The sequence below is a fragment of the Hemiscyllium ocellatum genome, chromosome 16 (assembly GCF_020745735.1).
Source record: "Hemiscyllium ocellatum isolate sHemOce1 chromosome 16, sHemOce1.pat.X.cur, whole genome shotgun sequence".
Taxonomy (NCBI): Eukaryota; Metazoa; Chordata; class Chondrichthyes; order Orectolobiformes; family Hemiscylliidae; genus Hemiscyllium; species Hemiscyllium ocellatum.
Genome location: NC_083416.1, coordinates 80,350,079 through 80,363,077, shown reverse-complemented (window position 1 = coordinate 80,363,077; position 12,999 = coordinate 80,350,079). Strand labels below are relative to the sequence as shown.

Sequence of the window (12,999 nt, the reverse complement as noted above, 5' to 3'; positions counted from 1 at the left end):
TCTACATGGTTGAAAAAAACATACTTTGTGAGAGTTTTACCAGTCACCTGCAGAAGCATTGACTAATAAAAGACAGCCAACATCGGTTAACGGCAAGTCATGATTAACAGTCGTGATTGATTTTTTTTACTGAGGTGACAGAAAGGTGAGCATAGAGCAAAGATAAAAGTAGAGGAGTGTTGGATGAATTGAAAAAAATCTGGCATCAATGACCTTTCCTACACAATACTGTGACTTGAAGCTGAATACCTGCACCAAGGGAAAGTTCCGATTCTTATCTTTTGTTCCCTATTCACTCACAACATTCTTGTAAAGTTCCTGCTGCAATACATTGGCTTAGGGATTCAGGGCGATACACTCGCGCAATACTAAGGATGATTAGGAGATGACTGGATGAACAAAGTTAAAAATCACACAACACTAGATTATAATCCAACAGGTTTATTTGGAAGCACAAGCTTTCTGAGCGCTGCTCCTTCATCAGGTGGTTGTGGAGTATAAGATCGTAAGACACAAAATTTATAGTAAAAGTTTACAGTGCGATATAGCTGAAATTATATATTGAAAAAGACCTGGACTTTTTGTTCAGTCTTTCGTCTTTTATAATGAACATGCTGGTTTCATTTCTTTCATATATAAAGGCAGAACTTTTTAAAATTACAACAGGTGGTATCATGTCGACCCAGATAATGTATTTAAGGTGTGAGGTGCCCTGTGTGAGACTGCCTGTGCCACAATGTTCAGACTGATTCAATGTAAAAAAAATCGGATTTACAGAATCTTACATGGATTCATGCAGTTTTTGAGCAAAATAAAATGTAATTCTGCAAGTAATAAATTCACCTCACAAATCTTTATGTGTATGTGTGGATGCGGATCTGTGTGCTTGTGGGGGTGGCGGTGTGGGGGGCGGTTACGAGTGTCTGTGAGAGTGTGTGTGTGAGTGAGTGTGAGTGCAAAGGGGTATAAGTCTGAGAGAGCGCATGTGTGCTTGTGAGTGTGGGAGTGTATGTGTGAGCGTATGGGAGAGAGTCTGTATATGAGAATGGGCCTAAGTGGGTATATGCTTCTGTAGGTGTGTGTGTAGGAGTGTGTCTCTCTGTGCGCATCAGTCTGTGTGTGTGCGTCTGTGTCTGCGTGTGTGTAGTGCAGTGAGGTCACCTGTAGTATGACATGAACCCAAGGTCCCAGTTGAGGCCATCCCCATGAGTACATATAAGCTTGTGGGATGAATTTGTACTTGCAGAATTACATTTTATTTTGCTCAAAAACTGCATGAATCCATGAAAAGGTCTGTAAATCCGCTTTTTAGATTAGAATAAGTCTGAACATTGTGGCACAGACAGTCTCACATAGGGCACCTCACACCTTAAATGCATTATGGGGCCGACATGATACCAATTGTTAAAGTTCATTGAGAATTTAACTTTAAGAAAGTTCTGTGTTTACATATGAAAGAATTGAAACCAATATGTTCATTCTAAAAGATGAGAGACTTAAATAAATACATAATTTCAGTTACATCACACTGTAAACGTTTGCTATAAATTCTGTATCGTACGATCTTATACTCCACAACCACCTGATGAAGGAGCAGCGCTCTGAAAGCTAGTGCTTCCAAATAAACCTGTTGGACTATAACTTAGTTTTGTGTGATTTTTAACTTAAAACTAAGGATGTGATGTTTAGGGTGAGACGATAAACAGATACACTTCCGGCGCTTTCAAGGTGCAGATGATCCCATGGCACTATCCTAAGTGTTATTGCAACAGGTATCCCCGAAAATCACAAAACAAATGGCTTTCTCGTTGTCATGTTGCTTTTGAGGGAGTTTGCTATGTACAATTTGGCTGTTGTATTTTCCACATTACAACATTGACAGCATTTCAAAATCGTTTCATTTTTTTAAATGAGGCGTTTTGGTACCTCCGGTTGTCCTGAAGTGTTCTATATTTCCGGATTTCTGACCTTGTATCTACCAAAATGATGAGTGATAACTTGCGGTAAGCAAGAAGTGCTGGAAATCACAGCGGGCTAGGAAGCATCCATGGAGAGACAACAAGCTAATATTTCGAGTCCAGCTGATTCTTCATCAGAGCTGCAATAATTTCCTTCTAAATATGAAAAATTGCTGCTTCTTTCAGAAAGCAATACGTCTCAGCTCAATCGTGTCTCTAAAAATAAATCCTTTTATTTTGGCTGAGAAACTCTACTCAGACCCAGAACACTGACGCAGACAGATTACTAATTGAAAAGAAAGTCAAAGGGTATGTGTCAAAGTGGGAAGGTGGAGTTGAAGCCAGATTCGAGCCGGCCATAATTTTATCCAATGGCAGAGGAGGCTCGAAGGGTCGTGTGACCTCCTTATCCGAGTCCGTATCGTAGCCTGTTTAAATGCAGGTAAAGAAAATATGCAGCATTTGTTGCCTGTCGTTATTATCTTTTAACTAATAACCATTGCGAAAGTGAACTTCTTGAACTGTTGTGGTGTAGATAGAAAAATGTGCATGTATTCGCTGTCCCTTGATTTGAGGATGATATCTTATAGTGGCGTGAGTTTCTGCCATAGGAACATAGGGACATAGGTGTAAGTCATTCAGCCCGTCAAGTATTTTCTGCCATTTGATAGGTTACTTGAACATTTTTTGCTCCTATTATCTCATTGGTAATCTGAAATCTGTTAACGTTTGCTTTAACTGAGCGTCAGTGGCTGTCAGTAATAGAGAATTCCAAAGATTGATTTCTGTTTTAATTCACTCATGGGATGGAGGCAATACTAAACCAGCATTTCTTGCTCTAATTTCCCTTGTAAAGGTAGTGCTGAGCTTACTATTGAATTTGATGGAAGTAAACCAACAATGCCATCAGAGACAGTGATCCAAGATTTTTATCCAGTCTCTGTAGACGTGGCAATATATTTCCAAATCAGCATGTTGAGTGGCTTGCAGTGGAACTTGAACGTGCTGGTGCTTCCAACCCCACTTCTGCCCATGCATATTGGGGGGAAGGTCATTGATGATGCAGCTGAAGGTCATAGGATGTAGCACACTCACCTGAGGAAACTGGCAGAGATATCCTAGAGTTCAGATGACTGACCTCCAAGAAAAACAATTGTCTTCCTTATTTTTTTGCCAGGTGTGAGTCTAACCAGCAGAGAGTTATCCCCAATACCCATTGATAATTTTTTTTCTAACTTTCCTTCATGACAAACTTTGTCACATGTAGCCTTGATGTCAAGGTCAGTCACTTTCATCTCATCTCTGGAATTCTCTGTGTAAACTAAGGTTCTGATGGAACCCAAAGAGAGCATCAATGATCAGTATATTGCTAAGCATGTGCTGCTTGTTAGCACTATTGTTGGGGAGTATAGATTGATGGGGTGGTAATTGGCTCGGTTGAATTTATCGCACATGTTGTGAATAGGATGTACATGGACAACTTTCTACATTATTAGGTATTGGAGATGAACTGGAACAGCTTGACTCAGGGCATATCACGTTCTACAGCATATATTTCAGGAAAGTTGCTGGAGAGGTAACAGGGCTCATAATCTGTGTAGTATCCAATGCCTCCAGTAATTTCTTGATATCAGGTGCAGTGAATTAAACTGGTTGAAAATGGAAATTTCTAGACAATGCCACAATGGGCGTTCTACTTGGCTTCTCTGGCTGAAGATTGTTGGAAATGCTTCAGCCTTATTTTGTGCATTAATAAACTGGACTCTTCCACTATTGAGAATGTAGATACCTGTGGAGCTTCCTCCTCCAGTGAATTGTTTAATTGTCCACTTCCATTCATGAGTGTAAGTAGCAGGACTGCAGAGCTTCAATCTGAGCCATTAGTTGTGGAATTGTTTAGCTCTATATATCTCTCACTGTTTATCCTGTTTAGTATGCGTGTAGTTCTGTTTTGTCACTTCACTAGATTCATACCTCATTTCTAGGTAAGTGTAGTGCTCCTGTATTCTTCATTAAACCAGGGCTGATCCTCTGGTTTGTTCATGTAGCTTGTCTCTGTGAGACTACAGGGTATACATAGATAAACATACAGCAGAGACACTTAGAGCTCTGTAAAACTCAATTAATTTATTAAGTACTTCAGTGAATAACACACGTTTTTAACTATGAGAGATATTTCGATCACTGTCTTTCGCTACCATGGATTCTGTAACTAATCCCAAATGTTATTACCTAGGAGAGTTGGCAGCTGGCCAGTCAGCAATGATGTCACTTATGACATGACAGGCTTGGTCAGTGGTGGTGCTGCACAGTTACTGTTTGTGGTGATCTTCGAAGTCCCCAGCGAATGTACCTTCTGTGCCTTGTACCTCAGGGCTTCCTCCAAGTGTTACTCAACATGAAGGAATATTCTTTCATTATCTGATTTGGGGTATAGACTATCGGTTGTGATCAGCAAGAGCTTTCCTTGCCCATGTTTGATTAGCTTTGATGCCATGTGACTTTATGGGGTCCAGAGTCAGTGTTGAGGACTCCCAGGGCAACTCCCAGCTGTACACAAATCCTTTGCTGCCATGATATTTTCAATGGAGTGTAAGTTGTTGAGAGGTGAACTTATTCGTTCATAAAAACAAGAGGGGCATAGATAAGGTGAATAGCAAGGGTCTTTTCCATAAGGGGGTGTGAGGTCAAACTCGGGGATATATTATGAAGGTCTGTGGAGAAAGATGTGACTGGGATCTAAAGGACAAGTTTTTCACATAGATGGTGATTCGCTCGTGGAATGCACTATTGGAGGAAGTTGTAGATTTCTGCTCAGTTACAGCATTAAAAAAAAACATTTGGATAGGTGCATGAATAGGAAAGGTTCAGAGGTATTTGGATCAAATGCAGGCAAATGGGATGAATTTAGTTTGGGAATCTTGGTCGGCATAGATGAATTTGGCCAAAGAGTCTGTTTCTATGCTATATAACTCAATGACTTTATGATCTCTGGATTACTCCTCTAGCAATAACACCATAAGTCTACTATAGAGTCACACAGCTTGGAAACAGACCCTCCAGTCCAACTCGTCCATGATGAACAATCTTCCCAATCCTATCTAGTCCCATTTTCCAACATTTGGCCCATGTTCCTCTGAACTCTTCCTATTCACATTCCCATCCAGTTACGTTTTGAATGTTGCAATTGTGCCCATCTCAACCACTTCCTCTGACAGCTCATTCCATCATGCACCATCCTTTGAAAAAATTACATTTCATGTCCTTTTTAAATCTTTCTCCTCTCAACTTAAACCTATGCTATATAGTATTGGACTCCTCCGCCGTAAAAAAATAAATCTTGGCTATTCACCCAATGCATGTCCCTCATGATCTTATAAACCTCTATAAGATGATGCCTCAACCTCCGAGCTCCAGGGTAAAACTCCCCAGCCTATTCAGCTGGCTTAGTAGTTAGCACTGCTGCCAGGGACCCAGGTTCAATCCAGCCTTGGGTGACTGTCTGTGTGGAGTTTGCACATTCTCCCCATATCTGCATGGGTTTGCTCTGGTTTTGTCCTGCAGGCCAGGCAAATTGGCCATTCTAAATTGTTCATTGTGTTAGGTGCATTAGTCAGAGATGGGTCAAGGTGGGTTGCTCTTTAGAGGGTCGGTGTGGACTTGTTGGGCCAAAGGGCCTGTTTCCACACTATGGGGAATCTAATCAAACTCAAAACTTCCATCCTTGATAATCTCATTATAAATCTTTTCCACAACCTCTTAAGTTTAACAATATCCTTCCTGTTAAAGGGCAACCAGAATTGTACACAGTATTCAAAAAATGTTCTAAAGGTATTTGAAAAGTCTATTGAATACCCCGGTGTCACTTGGAGTAATTGTGAGATTACTGCTGTTTGGGGACCCAAAATCTGCTTTCATGACCGTATCTCATTATCTACCTAAATTGTTGGTCCCAATGTCTCTCCTTGCTTTCAGCGGATCCAGACACTCGATACAGTCAACACAAGAATTCTTGGACATCATCAGAAATATACACATAGACAAGGAAGAAACCATGGTCTCATTCGATGTAACGGCACTGTTCACCTCTATTGACAAAACCCTAGCCAGAGAAACAATATCCAACCTACTGGACATACATAACAGACAACAGGACGCTGAATCTATTAACAAAGACGGCATACTTAAACTACTGGACCTGTGCCTCACAATACACTTCACATTCAACAACCAGATATATGAACAAATCAACGGAACACCCATGGGCTCACCGGTCTCCAGACTCATAGCAGAAGCAGTAATGCAAAGGTTAGAAAAAACAGTTTTAACGCAATTACAAACCAAACTCTGGGTCAGATACGTGGACGACACCTTTGTAATCATAAAAAAACACAGAAATAGAGAACACACACCGGATCATCAATGCCACACTCGCAGGAATCCGATTCACGAGAGAGGAAGAAAAGGACAACCAGCTCCCATTCCTAGACGTGATGGTACAAAGAAGACCGAACGGAGAATTCACCACGAAGGTATACAGAAAAGTCACACACACAGACCAAGTCCTGAACTATGAAAGCAACCACCCCAACACACACAAACGAAGTTGCATCAGGACATTATTCAAAAGGGCCACAACACACTGCAGTACACCAGAACTACAAAAAGAGGAAGAAGAACACCTGTACAAGGTATTCACCAAAAACGGATACCCGCGCAATTTCATCAACAGATGCCTAAGGCAAAGACTACGAAATGAGGACATGCCATAACCCAAAGGACTGGCCACACTCCCATACATCAGAAGCATTTCTGAACTAACAGCCAGACTGCTGCGACCACTAGGACTCATAACAGCACACAAACCAACAGCCACTCTCAGACAACAACTCACTAGGACAAAGGACCCGATAACCACATGAAGAAAACCAATGTAGTGTACAAAATCCCATGCAAGGACTGCACAAAACACTACATAGGACAAACAGGAAGAAGTTAACAACCCGCATCCATGAACACCAACTAGCCACGAAATGACATGACCAGCTATCCCTAGTAGCCATACACTCAGATGATAAACAACATGAATTCGATTGGGACAACACCACTATTATAGGGCAGGCCAAACAGAGAACAGCCAGGGAATTCCTAGAGGCATGGCACTCATCCACAAATTCTATCAACAGACACATTGACCTAGACCCTATATACTGGCCACTGCAGCGGACAGCAACTGACAACCGGAAGCGGCAGATTCAAACCACCATAAATGCCAGAGGAATCAGCATAGAAGCACTTCACAGGAGGCTCCCAAGCACTGAAGATGTCACCTAGAAAGGGGACGAAACGTTTGCAACAAAAACTCCCAGCTCGGCGAACAGAACCACAACAGTCTCATTGTTTCTTTATCTGCTGCCAGAGCAGATGTATCTCCTGGTGACTGTCTGTCTTAGCATCCTCATCTCAACTTCTTCTGTCCATGGATGTTAGGGTGACTCAACAGCCTAATTCTAGACCTGCAGAAAGGACGTCTTTCATTGTTGTATTGTCTGGAAAATAGGATGTGCTGACATTTTAATCTCCTTCTCTGCTGCTGCTCTACCTCAACTTTTAGGTGGTTGAACTTAAAGAATGATGCAGCTTGCTGGTCACGGTGGCTGTATTTCGAAAAATTGATAGGATCTCCTCTCAGTAATTAATGTTAATGCTACCATACTTCATGAAGGGCTTCAGAGTTTGAATGTGGAATTTTCCATGTGTCATCCTGGAATTCTGACCAACTAAGTGCCAAGAAAGCATGTCCTGGTGGGATGTTATTCAGCTATCTGCACACGGTGTCCAGTCCACTGAAAATGGTTTTGCAAAATCTTTGACTGAATGTTTGTACAACTGGCTTCAGCAAGGATACTGACATTCTTTTTAGTTATCTTCTCATTGAATTTAGAGAATGAGCCAGTGAGTTATTGTTATTTTCAGGTAAGTGTAAGATTTACATTCCTGTTTGGTCAAACAACTGAATGTTAGGCAAAATACACTTTATTGTTATACTACAGATAAAATAAAGTCAAAAGGGAAAAAAATATTTAAAAAATGAGCACAACTGTAACTATGTTGAAATGCTTAACAAAATAATATATATGTGTTAGCTACTGCTAATTAACTGTTCAAATATACTAACATCCTATAAATACAATCCTTTTGTCTGTGATACTGTGATGTGGAACGGTACCTGGAAATCCAGTCGAACACATGATCAACAAATAGGGATTTCCACTTTTTGCTTTACATAAGGGTTGTATGCAATAATCAAAACTTTTGTAAAATTTTCCTCCAGAGCCAACATGGATATTAAGAGTGCTAGTTTTATCACTGCCTGAGGTTTTCCAGTTATCTGACACATATGACATGCATGGCAAAGATTAACCCCATCCTTTTGCAGTCCCAGCCAATAAAAAATTTTTGTATTTTGGCTAATTCCGAAATGACCACCTGCTGGTAATTGAATGAATGAATGGTAATTTAATGTCACTTATACTCTACAATGAACAACATGGTAAAATACAGTGAAAAAATTCAACTGTCACCACAAGCTGGTGCCATTTGAGTACCTCAAGAATAAAAAGACAAAGCTGAAAGAAAGTTTACTTTTGCTCCATGGCTCCACCATGAGTCTCAAACCCTGAACTGGCTGGCCAACAACACCCATGCCAGAATCACCAACTACCACTCTTCATGTACTATTCTTTTTGTCACTGGGCCCACCCTGCTGACAGGCTGCCAAAGCTGTGTCCTGTACTGGAGCCACACTTGCCCTGTAATGAGGAGCCCCCAGTTCTGCTGACACCACGCCGACAACCAGGAGTCCTTGTTCCAGGCCTACTGTGACCATGAGTCCCTGACTCCACTGTCGCTGCTGCCTCACCGATGCCTGGAGTCCCCGGTCTGGGCCTACCACAACCAAGAATCCCTGGCTCCACCACCACTGCTCCGCCAAGTGACCTGCTCCGGTCACTCCCCTCCATGATGTCACCCCTGCTGCCACTAACAAGAAGACGATGAAGAGAAAGAAAGAAAACCAAAGGATAAAGAAGAAAGGGAGGAAATAACCATTGGATTGGACAGGCCTAAGAGCTTAAATGCTGCCAACTTTGCTGGCACCGCCAACTTGAAATTTATCGTGCTTCAGAGGTTTTCTAGTATTGAAGACAATGAGGTTGTGATTATTGTAACACTGCTGCTAGATTAGGTGACAGTTTTCTGAAAGTGTTACTGTTTGAACAAGTAATTTTTCATTTGTACTTCTTACCAAGTCCAAAGTTGTCTCTAGTTTTAATCCTTGTAGGGTCAAGTAAACCATAATAACCAACATTTCACTTCTTGCAACTTTAATATGAATTAGAATCAATGCAGGAATTAACTAGTAATTTCTAATTTGCTATAAAAACAACTAACTACACTTGGAATAGATTGCAGAGCAAAGACTAACCAGATTACGACCTCAGCTTCACAAACTGTTCTTTCAAGTAGAATTGCAATCTTTTTTCCAAACAATCCTCCAAAGGCATCAGCTTCTGTTTAAGCTTGGTTCCATGATGCATGCAATTTTACTTAAGTGACATTCTTTTTCTGGCTCTCCCTCAACTCTTAGCCCTTTCTTCACTTAGGCTGTATATTCTTGTGTGTGTGCCATATGATGTCCATATTTTAATGGTCTTCTTATGGTACTGCTGCCAAGGAAAGCGTCAAACCTTAAAATTGTAACCATGATGTGGAGGTTCCAGTGTTGGGCTAGAGTGGACAAAGTCAGAATTCATGTGACTTCACCTGACAAAAGAGCAGCACTCCAAACACTTGTGATTTCAGATAAACCTATTGGACTATAACCTGTTATTTTTTGGCTTCTGACTTAAAATTATAGATTTCCAAGGTGATCCTCCTGTTTTTATTTATCGCTCCTGAGCTTTACACTAGGTATGATTCTGATAGTGTTTTCAGCTTATCTTAGACTTTTTGATCTGTAACATGTCTTGTTCATGTACTACACATAACTCCTCCTTACTATAAGCCAGCAGTGATACAACTTAATGATTTTGTGTCCATTTCTCATCGCCTGAATATGTGAATGTCTCCATTTCCTCATCAAGATCTTATTTTCAAGTACACTCAGATTCTTCTTCTATGTATGTCTTTTAATAAGAGAACCATCCCTACAGTATGGAAGAAGGCCATTCAGCTCATCAAGTACACACAGACTCTCTGAAGAGCATACTGCCCAGACCCAACCTATCCCTGTACACCTCATTTCACATGGCTATCCTGCACATCCCTGGACACTATGGGCAATTTAGAATGGTCAATCAACATAAAGTATACCTCATTGGATTGTGAAGGAAGTCAGACCATCAGGAACAAACCCATGCAAACACAGGAAGAATGTGCAAACTCCACACAGACAATCACATGCAGGTGGAATTGAATCCAGGTCACTGCTAACCACTGAACCACCAGTGCTTTAGTTTTTCCTGCTTCTGTTGTAATTCAGCTAATTTCTAAGAACTAAAAAATATCCATTTTGCCCTCAATCTGCTTTTGTTTTTTTCCTTTCTACCATTTGATCAAACATAGTTTCTGATAATTGAACTTCAACTTCCTTATCTTTATTCCTTGATTTCTTATCCATCTTGAATTTGTGGCTATGCAACCTTCTTACCACGCAGTCAGAAAATATCTCAGGATATACTCCCATAAAACCTCAGTTGCCTGACTTTCCACTGACTTTTCAACCACAGTGGGCACCACTCCCACCTGTGATCCAGCTTTATCATTACAAAAGATAAACTGTATGTCTGGAATCAGAAATTTCTCTATTTCTCCCATCACTATTTTGTCACTTTTCACCAGACTATCCAAGCTCTCTTTACAGAATGGAACACTGCTCTTCTCACCATGAATTCCAATATTTCCACTTTTTGTGGAAACACCCCTTCTGAATTACATACCTTCTCATCTCTCACCATCAAGAATTAACTTGCTCCCATATCTCTTACAATCTTAATTTCTTTACCTACTCCTCCTTACGTACACGAGTACTGAAAGATTTGGGCTTGAGAACTAGCTGCAACTCTAGTCACACTGCTTTGGTGCAGCCAAAACATTTGCATCTGCTGGACAACATGAAAAATTGCCTAGTTATTTCCTGCACAAGATATACAAAAAATCCAATTTGTCTAATTATCATCTCATCAATCATTTTTGACCAATAGCAAAGTAGTAGAAGGAATCATCGACAGTGGTTTCAAGCTGCATTCACTATGCAATAATAAGGGGTGGCATGGTGATTCAGTGGTTTGCACTACTGCTTCACAGCACCAGGGGCCCAGTTCAATTCCAAGCTTGGGCAGCTTTCATGGAGTTTTCATGTTCTCCTGGTGTATATATGGGTTTCCTCTCGGTGCTCCGATTTCCTCCCACAGTCCAAAGATGTGAAGGTCAGGTGGATTGACCGTGTTAAATTGCCTGTTTTCCCTGGACCGTCTGAAGCTGAGGGGTGACCTTATAGAGGTTTATAAAAGCATGAGGGGCATGGATAGGATAAATGGAAAAAGTATTTTCCCTGGGGTCGGGGAGTCCAGAAATAGAGGGCATTGGTTTAGAATGCGGAACATAGAGAGGGCAGACCAATTAAAGACTATTTCAAAGTGTATGGGAACACATGGTCCAGTGAAAGAGAAGAACTGAAGGTAGTCAATGTTAGAACAGGAAGGGTGTTGGGGAAATTGATGGATTAACAAGTTGGTAAATGCTCAGAGCCCAATAGTTCACATCCCATAGTATTTAAGGACATGGACCTAGATACAGTTGGTGTATTCTGGTCATCTTTCAAGACTATTTTTTTTTTCCATTCACAGAATGTGGATATTGCTGGCTAGACAAGCAGTTATTGTTCATCTGTAACTGTCTAGAAGACAGTTAAGAGTCAACCACATTATTGTGGGTCTGGAGTCACAGGTAAGCCAATCCAGGTAAGAATGGCAGTTTTCTGCCCTAAAGAACATTAGTGAGCCAGATGAGTTTTTAGCTAACAAACAACAATGATTTAATGGTCACCATTAGACTCTTAATTCCAAAGTTTTCTTTATGCAGGTTACTTTATCTGTCATGGTGGGATTCAAACCCAGGTCCCCAGAATATGACTTGAGTTTCTAGATCAGCAGTTCAGTGATCATACCACTACACCACTGCTTCCCCATTCTATCAACACTGGAACAGTTCCCATGGATTAGAAATTAACTCATGTGACCCACAATTTTAAAAAGTTGCATAGAGAAAATAGAAAATTGTAGATTGGCTTACGTGACATCAGGAGGGGAGAAAAACTAGAGTCAGTTAAAAAAGGTTTAATAGCAGAACTATTGAAGAAAAAATGATAGGATCATAAAGAATCAGCATGGATTTACAAAAGGCAAATCATGCTTGACAAATCTACTGAAGATTTTCAAGTTCACAGAGAGATAGAATTCATGCAGCATGGTAGTTCAGTGGTTGCACTGCTACCTCTCAGTGCCAGGTACCTGGGTACAATTCCAGCCTCAGGCAACTGTCTGTGTGCAGTTTGAGCAATCTCCCTGTGTCTGTGTGGATTTCCTCCCACAATCCAAACATACCCCTTAAGTGAATTGGCCATGCTAAATTGCCTATAGTGTTCAGGGAGGCATAGGTTGGGTGCATTAGTCAGGAGTAAATATTGGGTAAGGGACGGGTCTGGGTGGATTACTTTTAGGAGGGTTGTTATGGACTTTGGCCAAAGGGCCTGGTTCCATACTGTAGGAATTCTAATTCTAAAACTGACATGTTTATGGAAATCTGGTGAGCAGACAGGAAACCAATATTTGGAATTTTCTGAGTGATAGACAGTGATGAGTGGGACACCACAGGGATCAGTGCTTGTACTACAGCTATTTACAAGATATATCATAATGAGGGGCATGGACAGGATAAACAGATGAGGTATATTCTCTGGAGTGGCATCCAGAACTAGAGG

The 12,999-nt window shown here is 40.9% G+C and overlaps 1 protein-coding gene across 1 annotated transcript in view; it reads right to left on the bottom strand.

The window, feature by feature from the left end:
- The window catches only part of LOC132823111 (uncharacterized), a 225,643-nt gene that overhangs the window by 192,022 nt on the left and 20,622 nt on the right, over positions 1-12,999 (bottom strand). The gene's annotated exons all lie outside the window — the stretch shown is intronic.